The following is an 8,744-nucleotide window of genomic DNA, read 5'->3' as shown; positions in this document are numbered from 1 at the left end:
CTCTTGTCAGTAAGCTGAGAATATGGCCCGAGGTTGGCCAAAGTTCAATCTCGGGGATGGGACAACTGCTTTCACATGCATTTACTCCCTTATTTGATTGGGCACACATTCCTGATGGCAGGCAGATGGAAGATTATTCCCATATGGGGCTCAGAGAGGTGGGACACAGAAGTCTGATGAAACAGGAAGTCTGATGACACCCAACATTTTTTCTCTGGCACACCATTAGAGGGTGTTGTTGACTTTGGTGATTATCTTGGACAACTTCTTTTCTCTGGGATTACTACCACCATGCTACCCTGACTGGGTCGGTCCCCATCTTTTCCTTCATGGTGTCTCTGGAATCCCAATGTGTCGGCCTGCTTCATGATGCCAGAGCTTGCAATGGCCAACACTTGCCTTCTCTCCGTCTATCTCAGGCACCTAGTCCCAGGCCATGTGTCCTGTACTAAATTAACTGTATCCCTTCTCTTCAAACCCAGCTCTCTTTCTGTGTCATCCAAGAAAAACATTGGCCCAAAGGATCCTGAGAAGACATGGGTATCTGGGAAGAAAATTCCAGGTGGGAGGAGAAAAGCCACACTGTGCCTTACTCTTACCTGATGACACTCACCAGGGTGTAGTGTTAACACGGTTTTAAAATACGTCTGTTGGGCTTGTGGAGAGTCTTTGTTCCCTGACCTGTGAACTAGAGACACAGGTTTGTTCAGTTCTTGGGTCTGTCCACTTCTGTGTGTGCAAAAAATGTCTATATTATATACACATATATAAATAAAATTTCATTCTTAGAATTATTCTTAGAATAATATATAGAGGAAAGCACTCAGCAGTGCTCAGGACTTGCTTCTGGCTCTGCACTCAGCAATCACTCCCAGCTACCTCCAGGGACCATATGAGATGCTGGAGATAGAATCAGGTTGGCCAGATTAAGGCGAGGACCCTACCCACTGTGCTTTCTCTCTGGCCCCAGAGGAGGGCCTATTGAATAAATGTCTACTGTGGTGAGACCTTGAGATACCAAAACTCAAGAATTAAGAAATCAATAAATTCAATCATGAGGTACTATTCAAGTGGTTTTCCTTGCCTTAAAACAAGGATTCATGATAACATATGCCTTCTTGAATATTTGAAGTATGATTCTGTAGAGTCTAAACTTGTTCTGCAGCTACATGTGAGAAGAACACCTGTATTTGAAAGACAATTCCCTTCTCAGGGTTCCTTTCCTTCACTTTTCCAGGTACTGATCAGTGTACCACTCACAATGCAAAGGTCTTTAAGCCATTTTTATTGGATGTGATCCAGCATAGAATGGAATTTGGCAAGAAATAATAATCTCTGAATAATCTCCACGGAACAGTTTTAATATCTGGTTCCATATTTAGTGGGCACTATCCGGTAACTTCCAGCGATTCTGCCCAATTCCAGGATGTCATAGTTTTACGAGTTAGAAAGAACATTATGAAATAAAACAGAATAACATCCCCTCCCCAAAATTCCAGAAAAGTTAAGTAATGCCCCAGAAATCAAAAAGTGCTCAAGTTAAAAATAACAATAATACATATACAAACAATAAAATTATTTTATGGCTCTTACTGTCCTCTCCTCCCTCCAACAAAATTACCTAAGGGTCATGAAGCTGAATGAAATTTCATATAAACAAATCATGCTAGACTAAATTCTAGGCAAGAATTTCTGTCATATGATCTGTCCTTGGTCTACCTGGGTCAGTGGAATCCATGAGATTCTAAACAACAACAGTAACAATCAACATAACAAAAAAAAAATCAGCAGTCATCCAAGACCTTGGTAATATAATCATTTGTGCTGATTTTTTATTGTTTTGTTTTGGAGTCACACCTGGCAGTCCTTGGGGCTTACTCCTAGCTCTGTGCTCAGGGATCATTCCTGGTAAACTCCAGGGACAATTTGGGGAGCCAGGGATTAAATTTGGGTTGCCTCATGGAAGTCAACCATCCTAGCTAATATACTATTTATCTGGCCCCTATACTAATATTTTTTTATCATAATAATATGTCCTAGATTGTTTTTGGACAGTCTGGCCTTTAAGCAATCACTAACTCTCTTTTCCTTACTGAAGTTTTTATTCAACAAACAGTGATTATTTCACTTCACAAAAGTGCCAATTCTGCTGACCTATTTGGATATTCATAGAGGAAAAAAAAATATTGACCCCTAAACCACAAAAATTTAAATTTTTTAAATTTGTTTCTGGGCCACACCTGGCAATGATCAGAGGTTACTCCTGGCTCTGTATGCAGGAATTACTCCTGGCAGGAAACCATGGAGGATTCCAGGGATCCAACCCAGGTTGGCTGCTGGCAAGGCAAATAAATGCCTTGCCTAGTATACAATTGCTTTAAACCTACTTTTAATGGCTTATATTAGCACAGACCTAAATGTGAAGCTTAGAGCAATCAAGTTCCTGTAAAAAAGACAAAGGAGATGACTTTTGTGGCCACAGGTTCTAGTCATAGATTAGATAGACGACAGCTTTTTAAAATTAAGTTTTCTGTTTATCAAGAGATAATATTGTGAGGAAAAAAGGAGAGCCACCAACTTGAAGAAAATATCTGTAAAACACATATCAGACATAAACCATATCCTTGTATAAGCACTTAGATGATATTAAAGAAGTTTTATAGATGTAAAGAGATTATTCCTGACATTTGGCAAGAGATTTAGACACCTCACTGAAAGCAAAAAACATATAATAAAGTTATTCTGTGTCATTCCCATCAGGAAATATATACATTGGTTTTGGGGCCATACCTGGCAGTATTCAGGGGTTACTCCTAGCTCTGTGCTCAAGAATAACTCATGGAATACTCCGGCACTCCGGTATCAAACCCTGATTGGCTGCATACAAGGCATACGTCCTCCCGCTGGGCTATCACTCCAGTCCAGAAAATATAATTTAATTAAAGTGAAATATACGCTCATTTTACATTAAGAAGACCGACACCGATACAGTAAAAATGTTTCTTCTCATTGGTAGATATATAAAATTTTAAACTCCTTTGGAAAAAAACTGTTTGGCAATATATTTAAAGCTCAGTGTTTTTATATTCTTTGACCTCAATTCCAATCCTGAGATAAACACTACCAATGGGTTTTATCTTCACTGAAAGGCATGCATAAAATGATTTGTAGATGAAAGGGTAAAAAGATCCAGGTGAGGGATGGAAAATAGTTTTCTAGCTCTAATTTAAAGCATGGTGAATATAGTCAATATAATGGATTGTATACTTGTAATTTACTGCAATTGATTTTAAGGGTTCATATCATGGGATGGGGAGATAGCCCACATAGCTGGAGTGCATTTTATGCATGTGAGGCACAGGTTTGAGCCTTGTTACCACATGGGCCTTTAGGATCTAAGAATTTTCATCACATGCACACACAATCACAGGCACTATGTGAGGTCATAGAAGTGTTAAGATTGGTTGAGCAGTATTTCATAATATGCATGTTATTAAAACACTGTTAGTACATCCTAAAGATGTACACTTTTATTTGTCAAGTATGTCTTGATAAGCGAGGGTGAAATTTATAGCAACGTTATTCAAGATAGGCAAAAAGGGCAAAACAGAAACATTTACTAATAGTAGGGATGCATCAATGATTGGATAGAATGGATGAAATTCATAGACACACTGTTGAGTTTAAGAAGCCAGACACGATACTGCACATACTAAATATTTCATCCATCTAGTTTAAACATTGTAAAAGTGAATCTATAGTGACAGAGGTCAGAATATGGTGGGATATTGAATAGAAAGCAGGCTGGAGATATTCTGTATCGATCTGAGTTGATGTGCATATGTAAAATCATACCATTTTCAGAAGTACGTTTTGTGTGCCTTAGTATATTCATATCTCAAAAGAAAACTTAAAACCCAAAAATATATTTCATGTTGAATAAGCACTGTGGCTTGCTTTACAGTTACTCACTCGATAGTCTTATCCCTTCATATTCTGGAAGACCCCTTCCTTCCCTGAAAAGACAAAGTTGAAGGTTCTGTACCCTGGTAGTCACTAAAAACCACACCTATGTTAGCAGGATAAAAGGGGAGGGAGTGAAGGGTGTATCTAGGGAGAAATCTTTTCTTCCAGCTGCCAATAAAAATTCAATGTCAGAATCCTCCCTCCCTCCCTTCCTCCCTCCCTCCCTCCCTCCCTCCTTCCTTCTTCCTTCCTTCCTTCCTTCTCCTTCCTTCCTTCCTTCCTTCCTTCCTTCCTTCCTTCCTTCCTTCCTTCCTTCCTTCCTTCCTTCCTTCCTTCCTTCCTTCCTTCCTTCCTTCCTTCCTCCCTCCCTCCCTCCCTCCCTCCCTCCTTCCTTCCTTCCTTCCTTCCTTCCTTCCTTCCTTCCTTCCTTCCTTCCTTCCTTCTTCCCTCCTTTCCTTCCTCCCTCCCTTCCTTCCACCACCTTATGTAAATTTGAATTTCGATTTTTGAGGGAATATGAACTAAAAAAATAAAAAATAAATTCACAATCAGTACACCTTCAATGAACCAGTGCAAACTGTTATCCATGTAAATACTCACCACTCAGTTTACAGCAGGCACCATCTCCAGAACTGTATCAAGAATACCTATGAATCATTTTCTAATACACTTAACCCTCCACAGCCAATTCAAGGGGGGAATTTGGCTACTCACAGAGACCTCAGAGCTGGATAAATCAATAAATGGAGCCTGCTCTTGGGCCTCTAGATTGCCATGTGTGTTAAATCACAGCAGGGGAGCTAAGCTACATTGGGGAGGGGGTGTTGATATTGTTGTGGTGCAAGTGTTGCTGCAAGTGTGAGCCCTAAAATGCTCACAGGTGGAACCCTCAGCCACACAACCATCTTTCTGGTCCTTTCCTTCACAGCCTTCTAACTTCATCCCTGTCAATATTCTCTGGGGTGCAGAAGCTTCTCAGCTTAATATATTTCCATCTGTTTACCTCTGTTTCCACTTGTTTGGAGTGCAGTTTCCTCCTTAAAGATGTCTTTAGTCTTAATATCATGGAGTGTTTTTACCTACGTGTTGTTCTATATACCTTATGGTTTCAGGTCTGATATCAAGGTCTTTAATCCTTTTGGATTTTACCTTCGTACATGGTGTTAGCTGGGGGTCTGAGTTCAATTGTTTGCAAGTGGATAATCAGTTGTGCCAACACCACTTGTTGAAGAGGCCTTCCTTGCTCCATTTAGGATTTCTTGCCCTTTTATCATATTCTCAATCAAGAAGAACTTCTTTTCTCCCCTGTTCCCACCCATACACAGAAATCCCACATTTTGGGGCCCTTTTAGGCTTTTCCCCCACTTTGCAAACACTACTCTGAAATTAGCAGCAGCCTGTGGTGAGTTTTCCACTAACTGAGAAAAAAAATTAAAATCTTCCCCCCCAAAGTAACCCCAGGCCTTAGAAGAAAAGAATCAGAAATGGAAAACGCATATTCTGGGTCAAAAGAGAAACTATTTGTGACAAAAAAATTTTAAAAAAGGGCAAAAAAGCGACTTGAGGGGAAAAGAGAAACAAATCTCAAACACTGGGAAGCGCAGAGGCCCAGTCCCTCTATTGCGCCTGCGCCGGACGCGCTGCCAGGAGGCCACGCCCTTTTTACGTCACCGAAGATTTACCCGTCTCCCGGGTAACCATTCACGGCTCAGCCAATCAGAACGCAGAGCTTGCCCGGCCTCTGAGGCGACGTCAAAGCCGGGCGGAAAAAGTCTTCCGGGAAGCCTGGCTCCGCCCCTGGCTCCCCTCGCTTCCCCCGGGAGGCGGGCCCGGAGGCGGGACGGGGAAGGGTCGGGGGCGGGGCTGTGCCGAAGGGGCGTGGCCAATCCTATAAAAGCGGAGGGGGCGGCGCCGGGTCCGCTCAGTAGGCGCCGCTACCGGCAGGAAACTGCCCGCTTCCCTCTGCCTCTGCCTCTGCCTCTGACTTGGTGAGTTCGAATCCCGCCGGGGGCTCTTAACCCCATACCCGCCGGGGGGCGGCTCAATCACTGTTGTAGATGCAGATACAGTTGCAGATGCAAGAATGCAACCTTTTGGGGGACTTGAAATCTGATCCCCCCAAATTTTAGGGAGTCCAGGGGGCTCTCCCATTCCAGATGCTCAAGGCCTGGGCTTGGATTTGAGGGTGCATTCTGAGCCTCTGAATTGTTTTCTCCAACTATCTAGATCCAGATGGTGGACCCCACAAGCCAGCAAGCCCCGGGAACCCCACACAAGGGTGCTGGGCTTGTCTGGGAAACTTTTTGGGGTGCTTATGGAGGGGTGAGCAAAGCCCCAAGGAAGCAGGAGAAGACTTAGGTGGGTGGGTGGGTGTGTTGGACCCCTGCAAGTGGGTTTGCTTTCTACCCAAGTGGACCTAAACCCATGCCTGTCTGCAGTAGGGACTTACTTACTTTGAAATATTTTTTTTTTTTTCTTATTTTCCTTTGAGTTCTTGGGTTTGGGGAAGGGGAAATAAGTACCCGGTGGTGCTCAGGTTTTAATGATCCCTGATTGCACTCACAGATGGGCTCCTGGTTGATGTTGCTGATTTTGGGGGGCCCCTATGCTATGGAGGGTCTTGGATCCAACTTGGCTCAATGGCTATTCAAAAACAAATGCCCTATCCACTATTATTTATACTATCACTCTGGTTTGGATCCACTTTATTTTTGTTTTATTTTTATTTGCTTGCTTGCTTGCTTGTTTTCAGTTTTGGCGTCTGGGCTAAAGAACTTGCAGATAAAGCACTTCACGTGTGCCCTCCCTTCCAGCCAGCAAACCAGGATACAGACTCTAGAAAATCAAGTTAGATGGTTTCAATCCTTCTTTGCTTCCCCAGCTTGGCCCTGGTCCTCCACCATGGGCAGCTAGTGGGTGAGTGAGCTGGCATGTCTGCCTGCAGCTGCGGTGGCAGGCAGGCTGGCTGGCTTGCTTGGGTTTTAAATCCCCTAAGGTATTTATTTCTTGGGGCCCTACTGCTTGGGACCCTGCAATGAAGGGGGCTTGAGGGCCCAGAGCAAGCTGACTTTTCTCTTCGCTTTCAGGGAAATGGTCTGAGCTGGATCAGCACTGGCTCTATCCTTTGCCCTTCTTGTTTGTGAAGATGGAAAACTTAATATCTCTGGAATCAAGCTTTTACTTGAGATAACTGAAACCTTGTGTCGCTAAGGTATACTCATATTTTTAAGAGTATAAATAGACTTATTTAGAGTATAAACATACTTTAATAAGTAGAAATATACTTATCTCAAAAAGGACTTGAGGGGGAAATATTTTGGTATATTATATGTGACTGCGATGATTAGCCTAGCAGGAGGAAAGTTTCATAATATTAAAGTTTTTTTTTAAAGGAAGAGTCAGAAAGAAAGATTAAGAAAGACCACAAGAAAACTTACTCTGCTAGGAATGCTTCAACTATTTTTTGTTTGTTTGTTTGGGTTTTTTTTTCTTGCTGTTTGTTTTGCTTTTTTGGCCCACACCCAGCGATGCTCAGGAGTTACTCCTTGGCAGGGCTTGGGGTTACCATATGGGATGCCGGAGATAAAACCCCCGCAGGTCAGGGGTGTATAAAGTCATTGCCTTGCTAGGACTATTACTGCTCCAGCCCCAGGAATGCCTCTAAATTGTTTGTTGCCTAAATAAAGCACAGCTCCCTAATTTCATAAGTAATTTGAGGGTATGCCGATACCCTGCAACAACAGTCTAAATGGAGTTTCTGCTCTAACAGTCACCGTGTAACTAGAGGCTGAGCTTGTGAACATCTGCCTGAGAATATTTGGTATTTGTCCTGTTTGTCAGAATTGGGGACAGCAAGGGGATGGCCCCCTGGGTTTCTCAGCTTTGCTGTGAGGGGTTCACAGAACATCCATTTGATGGGGATTGCTCCCCTTCTAGGGACTAGGACTACTCTTAGCCTACCTTCCTGCAATCTGGGTTCCAGCTAGGCTGTACATGGACACAGCCTTCCATCCCCACCAGAACACAGACATGCCTGCTTCGGAAAGACAAGGCAATATCCAGAAGTAAAAATAACTTGGAGAGGGACTACTGTTCCCTTGTTCTCATAGCCCCTGCATACATTGGATAGATATAAACTAAGAAACAGTAGTTTGCATGTGTGTTTTTCCCCCCCAACTAAAAAGCATAACTGTATTTGGTCCTAGATGTGTGGATGGGGCCAGTCATCAGGGGAATTGTTTTTGTTTTGTTTTTAAAGATTTGAAATTTTATTCTTTTAAATAAAATCTTTATTTAGGCACCATGATTTCAAACATGCTTATAGTTGGGTTTCAGTCATAAACAGAACACCCCCCCTTTACCAATGCAACATTCCCACCACCAGTTCCTCTCTCCCCCTCCCTCCTTCCCAATCCCTGTTTGTATTCAAGACAGGAATTGTACTTCTCCCACTCATTAAGATTGTCATGATAGTTGTTAGGGGATTTGTTTTTATGGTGGTAGCAGAAAGTGGTAGCAGACCTTTATATCAATTAGACTTTGAAGACCTCTGGGCTGGTTTTAAGGACTTTGATTAAAGTAGTCTAGTTGCATTTGGGCTTTTTAGTTTCACAGCAGGCTGTGTGTGTGTGTGTGTGTGTGTGTGTGTGTGTGTGTGTGTGTGTGTGTGTGTGTGAGTGTGTGTGAATGCACTCTAAGGTTTTACTAGAGAAAACTGCCCATTTTTTTTTTTTTTTTGCTGTTGTCACTGAGATAAACACGGCTATGCAAAAAACACT

This window comes from Suncus etruscus, chromosome 19, assembly GCF_024139225.1.
Source record: "Suncus etruscus isolate mSunEtr1 chromosome 19, mSunEtr1.pri.cur, whole genome shotgun sequence".
In the NCBI taxonomy this organism is placed as follows: domain Eukaryota; kingdom Metazoa; phylum Chordata; class Mammalia; order Eulipotyphla; family Soricidae; genus Suncus; species Suncus etruscus.
Note: the sequence above shows the minus strand (reverse complement) of the source record.